Below are 20,336 nucleotides of genomic sequence, written 5' to 3' on the forward strand. Positions count from 1 at the left end.
ATTGAAAGTTAAACCAGGTAGAACTTTGACCAATCAGGGACTTAGATTCGGTAGTGACATGCATAGCGTCCCTTTTAATTCAAGGAAGTCCCAACCCTTTGAAAATTGATCATAGAGGAGACATTATTAATTGGAGTTTGTGCTGGAATTATATGACAGCAAGTCTTTCATATATCAGAATAGAGCTGGAAAGAGAAAGCCTTGAGCAATATTTGAACCATTTCGACATTTCACACCATCCAGCTATAGTTGGTGGACAAATCCTAGAAAACACAAGAAAAGATGAGGAAGAACACCCACTCTGCTTGTCCAGTGTGAACACCATGGGCTAAATGAGGATTAAAAAGTCACATCGTACATCACAGAACAACTGTGTCCATTGCTTCACACTAAAGGGAGTTCACTTTTAGTGGTTTAGAAATACAATTAGTATGAATAAATAAACCCAATTGTTTAAAACTCATATTAAACCCTCTAAACTAACTATTGAGGTCCACTCAATGAACCTTAAAAAAAAAACAACAACATTGAAACACAAATAGGATTCGAAAGATCATCCGCTAGTGTGCCTCAACATTTTTACAATAAAAACTTTTTTTTAAATCAAAGACTAACATGACAAGTGTCTTATTTTCAGTCTAGTTTAACATAATGCCATCTCAGATACCTGAGCGCTTTACTTCTTTGACCTCAGTCAGCTAAAACCCAAGTAGTCAGCCACCAATATGTTTAATTCAGATCTTTTAGAATATCTGTGTATTCAGATACATTACAATACCTTAAATGTTTTTTCAAATGTATGTGTTTTTTATGTTTTACTTATATGTTTCTTATTGCAGTGGGAAAGACTGGGATGTCATTAGTCATCTCACAGTCATCAGGTTGCAAGTAGTATTAAGACAAACTAACAAAAAATGACATCAGATTATTTCCCAGGGTCAAAAACACAAAAATATATGTCTAAATTGTGGATCCTTATAGATTAACAGTTGAATTTGTGTTTGCAAAATAATATATATTGCTATCGACAGTGACAATGGGTGTTCTAAGCAAACTGTGGTCATAAATGCATGGTGGTTGTGCAGATCCCTGCTCACCTGCCTGCTGGCTACTGCTGTTGATGCTCTGGTAGCTAAAAATGGCAGATTCATGAAGGCCCAGACATTACTGATTCTTCACTCACATAAAAACACTGACCTATTTACTGTGCAAACTGACAGCCAGGCAAGCAGTCAGTGACACTCTGTCCCTGAAACAAGTAGCTCCTCTTTTTGAAATACAGACACTGTAGGCTAGTGTCTGGACGTCAGACAGGAAGCTTAATTACAGACTAAACAACTCAAGCAAACATAAAGTGCTATAAAAGTGATGCGAAATATTCATATTAAAAGATATCATAACCTAAGATTCTTTGGTGGGATATTTGACCTCAGATTCCAAATATTTCTGAGAATGTTTCCATTTCTCTCTTACATAAAACATTAAAGCTTCCATAAAGAGCAAGGCTTTTTTCCCCTCTCTTTCAAACATTAATGCTGAATTTGGATGGCCAACAGAAAGAAACTAATCTTCAGCCCATGGCAGCCGAGTAATGGCCCACAGTAGTGGGGGGAGGGCTCCATAAGCTTGGTGCTTCATGCCCCTGATTAGGACACGCTCTCTGTTTGACTTTGCTTCAGCTTCAGTTTTGCTTCTTTGAAGGATGCTGATTACTGGGATGGGATGGACAGTTCGAGGACATCCGAAGCAAAGGAAGAGAGGAGGGATACTCCGCTGCTGCAGTTTACGACTGTCATCGTCTTTACAACAACTTTTTTCCAGTTGAGTCTTTTTTAAACACAGCCGGAAAGACACATTGCGCACAGACATTCTAACAGGGTTCAGAGATGACACACGGACGCTCACATATCCTTAAGTTCAGAATAAAATACTCCAAGCTACAGGGAAGCAGCCAAGCAATCCTATTTAATTTCAACAACATGCTGACAGGAGGAGGATGCAATCACTTCTATTAAGGTTCTCTAAGAGGAAATAAGGACACATTTATTTGATGGTACATTTACAGAGTAAAAACAAAAACCACAAGCTGCTGGTCTAAACATTTTCTGTTCATTGATTTAGCTCTTGCTGAGGAGAGAGTAGGATTTGTTCCTGTAGCTAAAAATCTTCATAAAACCACTGAGGTATAAAAGTACACGCATATACTTTTGTTCATTTATAAACACCCAACTGTTGTGTAAGCTGTTGATCAAAAGCAAATTGAACATATGTTGTCTGTTAGTAGTGATGTAGTTGTAATAACACCTGTGGTCTTCCCGTGTTCCAAAAGTATGGCACTTTTCTACCTAACTTTATATCAAATTTAGCACAAAAAACAGTAAAATTTGTCTGGAGCTCCTAAAAAAAGGGGGGGGGGGGATACATTACTCAGCCTCTCAAATAAAGTTTTCTCCAGGTACTGGAGAAGACACTGGAGAGGAGAATTAGGCCAACCCTCTGATTCAGGAGAAACAGTGAGATTTACGTTCTCAGGAGTGGAAAAGTAAAATCAACCCAGCTGAAAGTGGCTTGGTTTAGCAATTGCAAGATTTCTACTCTTCTTTTTGCAGATGATGTCATTGTGTTGGCTTCATCAAACCAGGTAGTTGACTCTACTAGTAGTAGATGTAGTAGTTGACTGTAGTTGACTTATAAGTTTCGGGAATGAGAATTAGTCCATCAAAGTTGGAGGCCATAGTTCTCAAATTAAAAAAAGGTAATTTGGTGTCTTCAATCAAGTTTGGGACACAAGTCTCTTCGCTAAGTTACATTTGGTTGGTGGCTAGGCTCTCCCTTGAAACCAGGGTAAGGAACTCTGTCATCTGCAAAGAGCTTGGGTAGGGCCACTGCTCCTTCACATCAAGACAGGCCAAGTAAGGTGGCTTGAGAATCTCTTTGGGTATCTCCTGAGTGCCCTCCTGGAGAAGTATTTGGGCATGTCTCGGAAGGAGTAGTCCCAGGAGAGGACCCAGAATGTCCTGAAGAGTCTGTGTTTCTCAAATGGCCTGGTAGTGACTTGGGGTCCCCCAAGCAGAACTAGAGAAAACTATCAGTGGACAGACTGCATTCTGGAGGAATTGCATAAGAAACTTCCTCAGGACTCTTCACTCTGCTTTTTTTCTATGTTGCCCTACTTAAAGCACAGCTGATTCAAGGCACTTCTAAAATTTGGAGGTCTGAGGGTCTGTGCATGTAACAGCAAACTAATGTTCTATTTGAAAGAAAAAAAAGAAGATGGTAAAACAAGCATGAGAGAAAATAAATGCCTTCCTGCTGTGCTGTGAAATAATAGAGCTGCGGTTCACTCACTATAGATTGGTGCGTAAACCTTAGAGGCTGTAACTGGCACTTTTTTTTCTTTTTTTTTTTTTAACTTGTCCTGTCCAACAGCTGAGCAAACAGATACGAGCTGAGAACCTCTAGTGTTGGACAGATTTTACTGTCACAACAGGGGTTAATGATCTCCTAACACACAAAGAGTGTATTTGTGTAAACCCCTTTTGTATTTTATGCTAAACTTTATTTATATTGATTATGTTTATATCTTTATTTTTTTTTTTTTTTTGGTTGGATCGGACGGAAAAGAAGAAGTGGGGGTGGGGGGACAAAAGCAGAGTACATGAGGGGAGTTTAGAGAGAACAGAAAATGGTAACAGAGGGTAGTAACATCATAAAACAACTAGGTATAAATAGCAATCTGGAATGGGTGGGGCTTGTCTACACACACACTCAGTAGTTACAAACATACCTGTTGGATAAAATAGTATTCACATTTAAACTAGTTAAATGTACACAATACAAATGAAGTTCACACACATACTCATGCATATAAAACCACACATGTAAAGCCCCCCACCGTGCCAGGAGGGCCAGTGCGAGGCCCCCCCACTCAGAGAGCCACCCCATCCCAGTTGCAAGCCAGAGCCCCTCAAGAGAGACCCGCCCCCGTGTTCTAGACAACCGCCCCCCGCCCCGCCAAAGGACCAGGGGGAGAACGAGGCAGGGGCCGCCCACCTCCGCCCAGGAGAGGGACACCTAAGAGAAACAGGGGTGCCGGAGGAGTGTTGCAAACAAGGCCTAACCAGGCTCACCTACTGAAGGAATATTTTTGGAGAGGCCCAGTTCTCGAGACCAAGGACCAGAACCCGCACCACCAAGACATGGACATCCCCAGGCTCCGATGTAATTTGATTCCCTACTCTAGGTCTTAAATCTCAGGGATCCCTCTCCCCGCGTGGAGAGGAGGCCGCCAGGCCCAGGAGACTGGCACCCAAGGGACAAGGCCACCAGGCCGAGGGCCCCTGCCAGGGACGGGGTAGGGGGCAGAAGGTCGAAGGTCCCACCTTCCTTGTGTGATGTATGTGTGTTGGTGTGTGTGTTAGAGTGTATATTTTGAGGTGTTAGAGGTGTGTGTACTAAAGGGTGCAGTTAAAATTGGTGAGTAGGGCATAGACAGGATAACCTCTGATTGCTCGCAGCGATGTCCAATCACCCTCTCACTAATGTAACTGGCACTTTTAGGACGAAATACCAGAAAGGGAGACCAAAAACAACATAATATTTACTCTAATTCTAGATGTTAAAGTTATATACGTACTGTTAACAAGTGAGTATGAACCTGTTTTGTTTTAAGTTTTTGATTTGTTAGAAAAACCAAAATACAACCCAATTCACATTTTCATTTCCATCATTTCCGGGCATGGAGGGAGAAGAAAATGTTCACAAAATTTCTTAAATTAATGTCAAACAGAAAATTGGTTAGCCATTGAATACACAGAACCCCGAGTCACTAGGTGTGTTTGAACAAAGAAACAGAAAACATGCAGGATGGTGGCCCCTTAGGGTAGAGTTTGGGAAACATAATAGTTGCAGCTCAACATCACAAAACAAGAATATTGAGATCATGTCACTTTGGACAGTATTAAGGGTCTAAGGTTTAGTATAGTTTTACAAGCATGGAAACCAAAATGTTACCCCAAACACAAGCAGATTTAAAGTATGGACAGTACATCTTCCTTCTTTTAACTTAGTATTGCACTCATTCCATTTATGCAGTCTAGTATGGGATATGATGTTAAATTAAAGGTATATTAAAGATTTTATTCATGGGAAGCAGCAGTGCTCAGCTTCTCTAGTAAAGCCACAAAGTTGCTTCTATTGACTTTAAATCTTTTGTCTTAAAAAGTCAAGAGGCTATTCCACATTAAATGTGGAACTTTTATACAAACAATAAGTTGAAGTTCCACTCCTGTAGAGTTCTCTTTGGACTGTCTAACTTTCTAGGATATCATGTGGAGGCTGCTTTCCCAATGCAACCTAGTAAAAGCTGTTACGGTCCAGATCGAGTGGGAGGAGTCAGGGACATTTTGCAATGCAAAGGATTGTTATTCCATTTCACTTCTGTTTTTTTTTTTTTTTTTTTTAAATGCTTCTCGTAAATTAAAAGAAATGTTAAGGCCAGGTTTTTTGTTGTTGTTTGGAGAGCTGTCATCTGTATAGTATATGAAACAAGCACGACCTCCACAGTTACATATCTGTTAAAGGCAAAAGAAACTGCATCCACTGTTGTCTGGTATAAAAATTTATTCGAGAGTGAAAGTCAACTTAATCCTTATACTTTTTACTGTTTTTAAAGAACAAGGAACACATTGGTTCTACATTGTGATTATATTACACTACAGCAGGATATTTAATTCTAATCCCTTCATTGTGCATTACAAGACACTGAACCCTGCATTGCTCCTGGAGTTTACAGGGTGGCATCATGTATGACAGCAGAGCCACCATCAGTGTGTGCATGTGTGTGTGCATTAGTGAGTGGGACTGTGACTGTGAACCGCTTATACACCCTTCATACACCATTTCCGATGTTCCATTTTTTGAGGCCTTTTGTAAAATTCTAAAATAAAATTAACATACCAATCAAGATCCAGATGCATTTGGATGTGTGGGAGTTTCAGTGTAAAGTAATATTTTAGTCTTTTTCAGATATGTTATTCTATTTTTTCCTTTTTCTAAAGGAAATAACATTAAAATAAGGGAAAAAGGTTCTAATCAGGTCAAAATATATAATAAAATATTATTTATATTCTAAGATTCTCTATCCAAAAATTTAAAGACCCACTTCAATAATCTGTTGATCTATTTAAAAGTGTTCCCAGTGGTCTTCTAATATGATAATGTCGGACTTTAAGTTCTACAAAGAAAATATAAATGTGGATCTGGGAAATTTCCAGATATTAATGTGAAACTGACCAAATGTAAACAGGGTGTCATGGTTTTAAAAAAAGGCTTTGGTTTTATTGGACTCCCCTATGTATAAATATGGGGAAAAATTGAGTGAAGACCCAGATGTAATTTTGTTTGGGAACATGAATGATGTGAAGTTGATTTGAGAGGTCACAGGTGGGCAGAAAAGGATAATATATGATGAAAGAAACATGAGTCACTCTGCCGTCATTGAAAACCAGAAGTGCAGCCGCATTCTAAATTACCTTCAAAGCTTTCACATGAGATGCAACTAACAACTGGGTGGTTGGGTAAAATCATGACATTATATTTAGAAATCACGCTAAATTATCCATCAGTCTTGGGGATGTTTATATGAACAGTGTCGTTCTATCACAACCATTAAAATATTAGCAAAACAGGTTGATATCCTCACCAGGACTGTAACAGTGTCTAGAGAAAATGGCAGATGGAGCCAAGTCTCATTTGCATGAAATGTATACCAGTGTGATGTACCTCACTTGTACATTGGATTGGATGAAAACCTCTTCTAACCGACCTAATGTTAAAGCTCTAATCCAAAGATTGATATGGATGATTTAATTCAACACTGAACCTTAGGTATTCTCCGAGGAAACTGGCATTTTTCTGGTATAAATCTAAAAAATATGCCAGGTTAGGTATGATTCAAACTGTGCATTGTCAGAGATTTCATCTCTGATATATATAAATATATATGTGTATATATATATATATATATATATATATATATATATATAACAGATTAAAGTGGTCGACTGTATCAAAGCAGTAGAAAAGTCCAGAATGAGAACTAGTATCTGTCAGATAGTAAAGTTGTAAAGCTGATTCTGTTATGCGACATACTGTATTTTCAACCTTGATTATAAAGTTTTGAGATCTGCTATTCACATGTCATTTGAAGAACCTGATGACCTCCATTTGTCAGCATGGGAAAGTTTGATGAAAGTTTTTCAAAGTGAATATCTAACTTGCTTGAAGGCAAATGAGAAATTTTCAATCAAACATTTATCACATGTATGTTAAGGCTGGCATAATGTGCTCACGGATTAAGTCATCCCTGGTGTTTCATATCTGGCACTGGATCAAGCCAACATGAAAGGTAGCTACAGGTCAAAAATATGGATAATTTAAGCTTTTTGAGAAAATGAATCCTTGGACAGAAATGCAGTTTTCAGTGGAAAAGGACAAACATTTATTTTCATAGATTATCAACATAGGAGACTTATCAAACTGGCTGCTTTTAACTGTTGGTGAAAAAAGGGAGCTGCATCAGTCAAATATAGGTTTCTAAGGCTAGATTGTGGTATAGTAAAATCCAGTCTTTCACTTCATTGCTGTTGTTTGTGAAACAGTAACGGGAAGACTATTCCCTCTAAAAAACATAATTTTCAACATTTTTTTTCCACTGTTTAAGTTTGGTAAGGAATAACTTAATAGTATGAGTCATTTGGTAATAAATACCAAAGTAAAAACACTGACCCAAAGAAAGATGATGAGTAGAGATTGTGGGAAAAAAAGTTTGTTATATAGGACTATTTTATCTCTCTGACACATGAGTCTTCCTGAGTCAACTGGTAAGCAGTCTGATGCATGTGAGGCCAAGTCATTTGCCTATCCTTTCATCTGTGTGGCACCTAGCTTGGTGCACAGATGACCCAGTTGAGCTCTTTATTTATTGAAGGGTTTTAAACGATGCCTGAAGCCACCATAGACGCCGCAGTTACAGTTTCAGCTGTCTGCTCTGACAAAGTCACTACAAACTGCAGAATCTCATTGGTTAGAGAAATGTGGCAGCAGACTGCGACTTCAGATCTCTACTTTTCTATCACGCATGAGATTAAATAAGCTACAATGGTATGGGAGTACTTTGAATGAGCATTTGCAAATAAAATGTGTTTCCTGGCACAAAAAAAATCCCCCATTTATGCTTAAACCAGACAGATAAGAAGCTCCTTTCAGAAAAAGTTATATCATTGATTTTTCTTTTTAAAGGGGTCATGTAGGTCTGTCCCATAACAGCTGTATTAAAAATGGATCATTATTTCTAATGAAAAACTGTATACCCTCCTAAATGAATGAGATTGATGAAGTAATTGATGCTTAGGGAAATGGTGAAGTAACAATGACTTAAGATAAGCGTAGAGATTGAATCCCTAAACAAGATAAGTCTAAAGAGTTTAGACCAATCTAGTTTTAAATCAAATCAAATATACTTTATTGTGCTGGAGGGAATTTGTCTTGGGCTCACAGTGCCAGTGGCTTTAAAATTAAAAACTAGTAAAACAGTGTAAGTTAAAAATATATCTGTATATCTAAGAAATACTGCAGTTCATAATTTTGTTTAAATGAACTCCAGTGTGCTTAACCGGACTTGTTTAATAGTGCAAAGGAATTTAGAATAACCATAGTTTGTATACATTACTTGCCCAGGTGACCATGCCATATCTTAGAAGTGTCAAGCACTGCGTTATAAAAACCTGCCATTATATTAGTGCTTACACAAAGCAGTCTCAGTCTTCTTATAAGTGGAGTCTCTGAGACAGTTTAGAGCATAAGTAGTCCACGTACACATTCCATCTAATAAGGTTGTCTACGTAGACACAAAGGTATTTAAAACACTCCACCTGTTCTATCTGTTCAGTTTATGAGAGATAGGAGGCTATAGGGAAAGAAAGCTAGTAAAGGAAGTGATGCTTCAGTTGTGCTTCTTTTCTATGGCAGTCTGTGGTGGCAGTATTATGATATGGTATCTTTAGTTTGTCAGGTTGAATGTAAACATGACTGCATAGAAAGAAACATCTGCTGACTAGCCAAATTTAAACCACTCATTTATGTTTCTTCTATGATGGTATAGACATACACCAAGATGGTAATAGACTACGGTGTATAACAGGTACATTCACACCTACTTCTATTTGTTTCAGTTCAGTTGGACCCCAGTGTATTTCCTATGTGGATCCAGATCAAAAGTGTAGGTGTGAATACACCAATGCAAGCCCTGGTCTTGAGTGGTGGTCTTGGTCTACTTTCAAGTACACTCAATACTGTTTGCTTTGGTTCAGCCTTGGTGTGAACGTCATTGATCTTTATATGGGAGAATAAACTGCTGCGACAGTCACCCTATAAGCTATGAGGAGTGGACAAAACACAAAGCAACAAAGGAGATAGAAGGTCTCCTTGACATTTGGACTTATACTGTATATACAATGTGGTGGTATTTTCCATGTCTAGCAAAACTTGAAAAAGCTCCAGAACAATGCCACATTAAAGTGAAAAAGACATTGACAAATCCAAGCAAAGATACAAAAGGGTTTAGCAAGAATAGATGTTCTGGTAAAGAAAATTCAAATGCTTATGGTTTGAATAAGATGATAAAATACTGAAGACAGGGTGAGATGCTTATCCCATTGTCATAGTCCAAATTGCCAACCATATAGAATAGCCTTCATGGTATTATGCTGTAATATTGTGTTGAAACAGATTGAAATACATTTTATGGAAATTTGTAACTACCATGAACACTGCACACAAGAACTCCAGTATTGTCTGAAGATATGTGGCCCTGCCCTTGTAATTCCAGGCCAATTGGTCCTTCTGTTTGTACATTTTTGTCTACTTGCAAGGAGAAGACAAACCAAAGCAAATTAGATTAAAAATAAATATATATATATATATATATATATATACTTGGTCTGGAGCAAAGAGGTGGACCAATAGATTTTCCTGGTTTAAACACAGCCTTAATTTTTACAAGGCTTTAACTATGACATTCAAAAATAATTTTGCATCACTTTTACATTTTGATTTGCCACCACAAACATAAATAAATTGTTTTTTATTTTCCCTCCTTTGTCTAGTCAAGGGTTCAGATCTATCAACTTTGAAACCTGCTGAATCCCTTTTGGGGTCACAAGGTTGCTGGAGCCTATCCCAGCTACTATTGGGCGGAGGTGAGGTCCACCCTTGACAGAATACCAGTCTATCAAAGGGTCAGAATAAACCCTGAATGGTAAAGCTGTAGCCATTTCTCTTTTTGTTTCATTTTTATGTTTTTCAAGCCTTTGGAGGTTAATCGGAACTACAGTAAAACGTAAGAGCTGTCAATGTACGTTGATGTTATAAAACAACAATAATTTGTTGTTTTAAATAACTTGTCAGAAATGTCATCCATTTCATATTAATCAATGGAGGGGACAGTTTTACACAGATGCAACTCTCATTCATTGAAAACCAAAGCTATGTGTTATGACTTATGGCTAAGAAACGAGCCGTTCTGACCCAAATTCAACTGTCCCACTTTAACAATAGTCGTTTTGATTAGGTATTGCCTTATATTGCTATTGGTTAGGTCTCATCCTTGCTTCGGTCTTAGCTGGTTTTGTTCTGTACAATCACCATAATTGGTTCCATGTCTGAAACAGTAGCCATCTCACCGTTTCAGTCCACAGGTACCTGTATTTAAACAATATCACCTTTTAAAGGGTCACAGTGTGTCATATTACATTTCCTTTGGTAACTATACCAAACAGTCAATATTGTTAAGCCGATCGAAGAGGAGGAGACATGAAAAGCGTGCAGCTGCTAACTTTGCATAAAACCAGCCTGATCACTTTACTGTAAGACTGTAGGTTTCTGTCAGATCTACTTTTTGGAGAAAAAAAAAAAGCTCCACCTAGTTAGTTTTCCCTTTTGCAAAACAGCTGTCACAGTTTGGGTTATAAAAAAAGCATCAGATTGTCAATATACCAACAACAGGGAAGAAGTTGGGAGAAGGAAGAGACACACTTACACACACAATGGTTTTCTGTGTTTTTAAAAACCAATAAAACAGTCACATCACATCAGACAGAAACATTAAGAATCATATCTTACTTTAATAATTACGCATTTTCACAGTTTATTACTTGATGTCTTTTAGATAACCCATCTAAAAAAAGAGAATTATAAAAATACATTTTTGTCTTCTATTTCTAGATGATTCCCATGCCTCAGGGGATAACCATGAATGTCTTGTAATCACGCCAATATAAAAGCCTTACACCCATTCTCAGGATGCCAACTAGAGCATGATTACATCATATTAAAGGCAGAACGAAGCGAAACCTGTTCCGCTTTGAATCGAAACTCACTCTGAGCTGCAAGAACCCCCCCTTATAAAACATTGTAAAATAAATATATTAAATGTTTTTCCATTGTCTTTTTTTATACATTTTAAAAACATTAATCTGTTGATCTTTTAAACATGGCCTTGTGGTAAAATACTTTTAATCCCAATCTATAAATCTAATCTGGAAGACAAGAGCGAGTTATGCCTCTGCACGTAGATCGTGTGGTCAGGGCAAAGTTTGTGATTCTTTTTTCCAATTAAACCAGAAAGAATAGTTTGCTCTTAAAGATGATTTACTTCAGTTATGTTCAAGAATATCATAGCGACAGTTTAAAATGTTCCATAGTTTGTCTTGCGTGGCAGGTTTTCTAAAACGGGTTAGACATTGAAATGCAGATTTTCTTATCAGTTTAGTATGCATTATGAAGGGAAGTTATTTGCTGACAAATATGTTGTGTGGCACTCGTAGATTCATTTTATTTTGAACATATTACAAAGAACTAAAGATAGAAAAAAACAGTTTTCAAGTAATTATCCTAATTTTACTAGCAATTAACAACGTCTTATAGAATGTCTCAAAGCCCTTTTCAAATAATTTTTTATTTATTTAAATCAGTATGTCTTTTAGGTTGCTCTTTTATGTTTGCTTGTTTAGGTTTTAAACCTGATTCTTTTATCCAAAGTTAATTAATCAGCAAGGGATTATGGACACATGATCACTAGAATCTGCTTTGATTTTTATCGTTGGTGGTTAATTTCTTACTCTCGTTTGCAGAACTGGGTTTGTCTCGCCTTTCCATGACTGACTTATTCTATCAAATACAAAAATCATCTCATACACAGTGTGTGATAACATTCTTTTCAAGGCCAAATAAAAGCAGGTTATGCTACAATCGAGACCTATTTAATCCCTGCTGCCTGCACTCAGCAGTGACTCTCATTTTATCAGGCATCATCCCCTCCGATAGTCCCCCACCGGGGGAAGCCTGAGAGCTCGCTCTGTCATTTAATATTTAGTTCTGGCCAACCTGCTCCATTGCTGCTTGCTAATGCGCTTTTATGCACATTCTCATTTCTTAAATCCAGATTTCTGCATCAACATTGCAATGCTGCAGAGTGCATATGAAGGGAACTGCATTCATTTACATTTATAAACTATAACAGTAGCTTGTTGCCTGCTGCTGTGGAGAGATTCTTCTTTTACGACAAATAATATTTAGATTTGCAACCTCATGAAGTAAAGATAATCTGTTGTTCTTAGAGGAAAAACATCCCAATTTCACTCTCCCAAAATGAATACATCTCAAAAAACTAAAACTGTAGTTCACTTTCGGCTTTATCCCTTTCGGGGTCGCCACAGCGTAACAGCACCCACTGTTTCGCATCAGTGATTTGGCAGAGTTTTTACGCCGGATGCCCTCCCTGAGACAACCCTGTACTTGAGGGGCACAGGGACCCAGTTAGGCAGCAGCGTCAAGGGTCTTGCCTAAGGACCCAATCTGGGTGGGGAACAGTGGACAACCCTGGGAATCGAACCCAGGGCTCCTGAGTGCCAGTCCTTCACCTAGCCCACTGAGCCACCCAGCCGCTATCTCAAAAAAACTAAAACTAACAATCTCAAATTTGAATTTGGAAGGCTTACTTTTGGTATATTAAAATCACAAGCAGTTTATGTTTGAATACACTTGCAGAGAACTGGTACCATGGGTATTGGTGAATTGGACAGATTTCTGCTGTGTTTTTCTATCGTTTTGTTTTTTCTGGGTACATTTCCATTCACAAACAAAAGCATTGACCCCGTCAAAGCTCCTTAAGTCGGTTAGATACCGAGATTTCATTCAACTATTCACACTATCCAGATACGTTACCTCAGCTGCCAGAAGCTCCATTTAATACATTTCAAATCCTTAAACAATGTCTATCTCTATTTTAAAGCCTATATTTGGCTTTTTTTATGTAAATATTGTGACCTGCTAAAAGTTTGACTTTTACACTTTTCACAAGATAGCTGAAAATGTGCAAAAAAAAAGAAGTAAGCTTCCAAAAAGACCACATGTGGCCAGAGCAGCTGCCAGAACAGAGCAGCTGAAATTATGACTCAGACATTTCCTGTATCTGTGCAAAAACGAGCACAGGAAGGCCCTGCAAAGATACTCGCAAGAATGGACATCACTCACTTGCAACAAGAAGAGAGGGTCATTTAAATCCAGATGCAATCATTCATTTTTTTTATGAATAGAACATAGATTTGGATCATTGGGGTAACTTTTGTTAAATTCAGGCGACAAATAAATTCTGTCTTTATATTAACTAACAAATTGGTATATTCTACTAGACATTCAAGTTTAATACTCTGAAAAGTTAAAGTAACACTAAATTAACTTTGAAGGGGTCAATGCCCTCATTAGACAGAACTAATCCAGATACAGCCTTTTGAATAAGATAAGATTAAACCTTAATACAAATTGAAATCTGGGAATATATATATATATATATATATATATATATATATATATATATATATATATAGTTTTACATTTTAGGCAATTACAAATTTATCCCAGTTTTACTTTTACTTTTCAGAGAATTAAACTGTTTGAAGTAAAGTTACTGCATCATAGGACACAATGTCAATAAATGGCCTATTTTTTAAAATGTTTTTATCATCAGACTCACCGAACTATGTGGTGCATTAAACAAGACAAAAGAGTCAGAGATAAATCCATCAGTCAGACTGTATTAATCGAGTTCATAGTAACTCCAGAACTAATTTGTAACATGTTACACGTTAGCCTCATTAGGAGTGTTAGCCATGGTAGCGTATTCAGAGTATCTATAACTCCCAATAGACTGATACAGTTAAAATAAGCATTACTCTGGCTATGCTAACAAGGAAACTTTGTTAGGAACACAAAAAATAAAACATAGTCCAACACCGCTACACGTATTCACAATACTTGTAACTTCCAACCTTGTTTGCAACAAAAAAAATAGACTGAAGAAAAACAGTCTTACACAGCTACACTTTAGTCACATTGGTGTACTCACAATACCTTTAATTCCCAACCTTATTTGCATAACTTTATTATAAAACAGACTGATAACGCTAAAATAAATGTTACTGTGACTATGCGAACTCCCTAACCTTGTTAGAAATGGACAAAAAACCCACAATCAGACACCACTGCATGTTAGACGCTTTAGTATACTGTAATAACACCCAAACTTGTTTGCAACCAACAAACTAACAAAACCTGACATTTTGACGTGTACCTCTCAACATCTTTGCAACATCAGTAAACAACCGGAATTATTCCATATATGAGGCACTCAAGATTATAAGACGATATGGTGTTTTTTGGGGGGGTAAAAAAGGTTTTTAAGTGTTCCTTATTGTGTTGAACTATGGTAAACCGAGCTCCCCGTTTCCTCCAATGAGGTTCTACTTTCTGTCACCATCTGCAAGTTTTGTGTTGACAGCTTTGAGGTTTCACGGCGTTTCCTTTTTAATGGGGAGTTACGAGAGTGGGGAAGGTTGAGAGCAGCTGCTGGGAGAGAGGGAAGTGGAGTCTCCTCTGCCAGGCCATCTGTTGCACCTGCTCAGACTCCAGTTGAAAGGGTTAAAGCAGACGCTGCCATAGATCAGGCCAAAAGTGCAAACAGCTTGTCGATCTTTAGGAGAAAAATATCAGTACCAGCAACTGTCAGTCACCTAAGATCCACAACACTGACCTTCAGTTTGAAGGTGTTGACTGTTGTCCGGTGATTAATCTTACCACCAGAGGCGATACTTCTGTCAGCAGCTGTTCTATGAGTCTGCACATTTTGCAACACGTTTGCAGACAGGTTGCTTTCATTTGTTTTCAATGGAGAGGATAAGACAATATTTTTACAAACATAAAAAAGGTTACTTTTTGAGAATTCTGCAATGTAGGCCTACAGTTCAGTAAAAAAATAAAACTGCATGATAAATCTGCAAGTCATCTGCAGTCTTTTCATTTTCTGGAACCCATCCTGCTCTGTGACCTTCAAATTTTGACATTCTTCAGTTTTCCTTTCACAGCTCCAGCTCGCCTCCCCGAGACCAACTCTTGGCTGCTAGAGACTTCTTTCATTCCCTCTCTATTTTTCTGCTGTGTAACATTTCAGCCTTCTGTCCTGCAAAGACACCACCACCCCGTCACATTCTGAAGGGCTGCTCCCAACACAAGTCAAAAGGGCCGTCAATATTTTCAGTATGCACAGACGACACCAACACATCAAGTCACACGTGCAGGTAAACCTACTCTAAGCAGCAACACAGCAAGTAGGAAGATTACAAGAGGGAGCTGTGTCAATGTGTCAGTGTGTGAGTCTTTCCTCTGTCTTCCTCCATCCATCTCTCACTTACTCCCCTCCCCTATCCGAGACAAAATGGCCAGATGGCCTCCAATCCTGCATGCTAATCCCCAACACGCACACACACTGTAGCTGTGACATACCTACTGCAAGACTGCTGCTTTTGCTCAGGGTCCTTCAGCGAACAAGCTAAGACGTTAGGGGGGTTCACCCCTGTCATGAGTGTCTGTCAACATGGGTCCAGCGCGATAACTCCACTTCACAAAAGCAGCATAACTTACCCTCACCAATTTCTCAACAGATGGAGGCCTCTTTCTATGTGTTTTGTGTGTCCCACTATCATATTTCAGACGGGCCGGTTAGCAGGCTGTGGGCCAAGATGAGCCTCTGTGTCTACTGCTTTTGTTGGCTGAGGGGAGGTAAGAGAAGCTGTGTGTGTTGGGTTACACTGACCAGTGGAAAACTGGGGGAAGCCCAGAAATGCACTCCAATACTTGGTTAGAATAATAGAAAAAACAGAAGGAGGAAAAAAAGAAAATGATTTTATATCATTTGTTATTATTATTTAAGATATTGATACAGCACAATTTACGCCCCGCAACTTCCCCGCTGCACAAACCAAGCTAGGGATAAATCATTTATTATTTAAACAAACATCACAATACCTTAGAGGAGCATAGACAGCAAACACTGTCACTTTCTTCTATCTTCAACCGTTTAAAAACCTATTAGAACTCTCTTCTTTGATCATTTAGTCACTATTGTTTTACCTAACAAACTAACAAAGTACCTCGGACTCATTTAACCCTAGTGCTATCCTACGTATGTTGACGTTGGGACTATGGTCATATGGACCCCACAAGACAACTTTTTTTTCCAATGACTTTTGATTTTCACTGGTGTTCATGACAGACATGAAGTCCTGTGCACCCTCATCCATATTTGTCATGAGATGGATAACACGTCACTGTAAGGCTTGGGTCATCTGGACCCCATTATATACCACAAGGGTTAACACCAGAGATGGCGCCAGTGACAACTAAATAACACACTTTAAGTGATCGACATGAATCAACTGATTCTGTCACAAAGAAAATTGGCTATTCTTATCGGCTTTGCGTCATAATGCCACACTCTATCCAATTTTTCACCATGACCGAATCACCTGATGTACGTTGATTGCGAAGCACTTGACTGCTGTTAAGTGTTGCAAATCAGCGTTAGAATTCCATCAATTGCGTAAACAGTTGAAGAGTTACAGTAGCCGAAAGAATGTCAACATTGGAGCTACAGTTCCAGTTAAAAGTTAAAAAAGTCAAACAGTCCCCTTAGCTGTCACACATCTACAGTAGGTGAGTGAAATTTGTTCTCTGCATTTGACCATCCCTGGGGGAGTGGTGAGCTGCAGACACAGCTGCGCTCGGGAACCATTTGGTGGTTAACCTCCCAATCCAACCGCTTACTGATGAGTGTCAAGCAGGGATGCATTGGATCCCATTTTATGTCTTTGGTATGACTTGTCCTGGATTTAAACCCACAACTTCCCAGTCTCAGGATGAACACTGTACCATAAGGCCACTGAGCTGGTTAACCTATCTTTGGTTTTAAAAATAAAACCAAAGCAAGTTGTCTAAACAACTTAACGCCAGAAATACAAAGTTTTAGAAGTGCAATACAAGTAGCTTTAAAGAAGCTTCAATTAGGAAGTACAGCTTTCTAAAGAAACTGAAGATCTGCGGAGAAAGAGCCACAAGTTAATTTTCCTGTGACAGTGCTTTGTAGACGAAGGTGTGCTGGATTGTTGGTATTTTTAGCTTTCCAGGAATGATAGTGCTTTGTGTGAAACTGGGAAGCAGTCGGCATCACTGATTTGCTGAGCAGTTAGATGTTCAAGCACCAAATACTACTACCCTTGACAGTGTTGCCCTGCTTCCCCGGGCGGTTCTAGCTCCAACACCTGAGTGTGTCGCCGTGTTGGATTAGCTGCTGTAGCCCTGGTCTCTGTTCTGTGAAGCCCAGGGCTGGATAATGAGCTTTACTTGAACTTGATTAGATCAGAAAATTGTGGTGTTGAAGTCTCAAGGAGCATTTGGGATGTTTTTTCTAAGCAAGACTGCTGTCGGCAAGGTCCTCAGAGGTTTGACAGATGGTTAGGTGTGACTGGCGTGGAGGAGGAAATTGATCCTATCTGCATCAGAATGATGTTCACATCTTTGGTAACCCATCCCCCAGCTCCTGTTTTCAACCGTTTCTCTATCCTTCATGACTCCCTGAAATCCCTCCTTCGTTCCAGACAACAGGTTTCCCATCAGGCCTTGCTTTCTACAGGGTGACTGCACTTCCTGGGTGAGGAATCTCCCTATTGGATCTGACACAACTTGAACCAGCACAAGTAGTAAATATATATAAAGAAAAAACAATTTCAGCTTTTGCTGCAGTCAGTTCTTGAAGGCCGGAGGTAGCTCAGCTTCCACTAGAACCGGTCCCCACCCCCACTCCAATTCCCAGTGAAGTCAGGTGACCAGATGTTGTATATCTCCCTGTCATTCCAACCGCCATGAAGAGGCTGCACAGCCATGTCAAAGCCAGGATACAGAGGCACGTCCCCGCTGTGAGCGAGGGATACTACCGGCCGTTCCCTATACAAAGTCCACCTCAAGGGAGGCCGTCCATGAGGCGGTGCACAGATAACAAAAGAGCATCTATGAGCATATTGCTCCTCCATCACCCTCCCACATCCACAGCGACTACGGCTTCAATCCATCTCTGGATTTACGGCCCCAAAATAGCTCCCTTTTTTTTGGTGTGTGTGTGTGTGTGTGTGTGTGTGTTCCAGAGGTGAAACTGCAGCTCTATGCACGAATCCCATTCAAATGTCATCATTGATTGCAACCACCCCCCATCAATAAGGGTGCTATTTGTGAAGCACAAGTGGGTGTATGCAGCGGAGATACAGAGGATGGTATATGATGATATAAAGCGGCCGCCTGATGCAGGCATCCATTTCTATTCCTCCCCCCATGAGCAGACTGCTGATGAAACAGCTGCCTCCTTAGAAGGGCAGAATGCAGAGTGGAGGAAGGAAAAAAAATGAAAGGCTACAAAGCACCCCTACATTCACAGCCTCCCCTCCTCCTCCTCTTCTCTCCTCTCCTCCTTCCTCTGCCTCCCCTTCCCACATCCCTTATTGCATTACAGAGAGAGGGAATTACCTGAAATATATCTCTTCACATTCTCTTGCGCGGGCTTTCTCCTGTGGATCTGGAGTCCTGCTGGATTCATCGTCAGCCGTAAAAGTCCTAGTGACAGTTTAAAGGCAGGACTGCCATTCTCCTGTCAGACCAGTTCCTGACCCTAAAAGCAAGCTTGTTCGGCAGGCTGGATGCTTCACTGGCTGCTCACTGTTCCCTAGCCCATGATGTCATCCACCCTTCTCCGCTGATTGGCTGAGCGGCTGAATATTAATGCGGGCGGCCGCTCGAGGGGCGGGGACAGCCAACGGGGAGACGCGGTTGGTTTTATGTTTCACAGACCAAACATGCAGGAAAAACTCGACAGGAAACGTGGAATTAAGAGTCACTTCTGTCATTTCAGCTAAAAATGAACCACTGAAAATTCCTATTTAAAATGCCACGATAAAAATATTGAAAAATTGTATTTATCTACAAAAACAAGTGATTGTGTTCAAAATATTTGCTTCCATCCACTACAGTTTCGCCAAAAATGCATAAACAATCAAAGTTATAGAACCCCATAGACTCTACATTCATATATTATCTTTTTAAGTAGTGATTTCTTCTCTTTCAAATAATTATTATCCGCTTTCTCCCTCTTTTACGTCACACAAAATAACTCCCGTTCGGACACGACAACCAGAATATTTATTGCATGTGCCCTCATTTGCCTATGATGTCATCTTTTTCTCGAATCTCACCTGTGATTGGCTGCCTGCGGCAGCACCTGCAGAGGCTCATGGCTAGGGCTTGTAGCTCAAGGTGGAGGTGGAGGCTCCCTGATTTTGGGGCTGGTTGTCCTGACAACCGCTGTAATGTCGATATTTGTGCTTGAGAGAAACATTTCTGTTCTGTGAAAGAGCTCAATCAAATATAATACATGAGTATGAGGAAATAATGTCATTTATAATCCCTTTATTTGCAAAAGATTATGTTTTTTTTTTAATAAGTTTTGGGTGTTAGCACGAAAAATCAACACAATTTTACTAAAAGTGTATGCTTTTACTGAATGCATATTTCAATAATGCTCTAGTGACTCTGAAAACCACACAAACATGGTGTTTCTTTAAAGAAAATAGGTTGCTTTGTCTCTCATAAACTGGGGTTTTTATATATAAAGATAGCTACTTTAGAAGTTGAGGATAGCAACAAAAACTTTGATTTTCTTCCCTATATAATGACTTACACGTGACAGAAATGTAATTATCAAAACTGTGTGGAAGAGGCTGCATTCATAGTAAAAAAAAAAACAAAGAAACAACTTTAACGTGTCATTGTTAAACTTGTCTTATAATGGAGGACATATATAAAAGAAAATTATGCGTACATTTCCATTTCAGAGTATTTTT

At 39.1% G+C, this 20,336-nt stretch overlaps 1 protein-coding gene across 4 annotated transcripts in view; it reads right to left on the reverse strand.

Moving 5' to 3' along the window:
• Positions 1-19,175, reverse strand: part of LOC112142447 (serine/threonine-protein kinase PAK 3) — a 38,987-nt gene extending 19,812 nt beyond the window's left edge. For all 4 annotated transcript variants that reach the window (XM_024265840.2, XM_024265839.2, XM_024265837.2 and 1 more), the window contains exon 1: positions 18,967-19,175. The gene's annotated coding sequence lies outside the window, so the exon portion shown is untranslated. The remainder of the gene's footprint in view (positions 1-18,966) is intronic.
• Between the last annotated feature and the right edge of the window lie 1,161 nt (positions 19,176-20,336).

Source organism: Oryzias melastigma, linkage group LG14, assembly GCF_002922805.2.
Source record: "Oryzias melastigma strain HK-1 linkage group LG14, ASM292280v2, whole genome shotgun sequence".
In the NCBI taxonomy this organism is placed as follows: domain Eukaryota; kingdom Metazoa; phylum Chordata; class Actinopteri; order Beloniformes; family Adrianichthyidae; genus Oryzias; species Oryzias melastigma.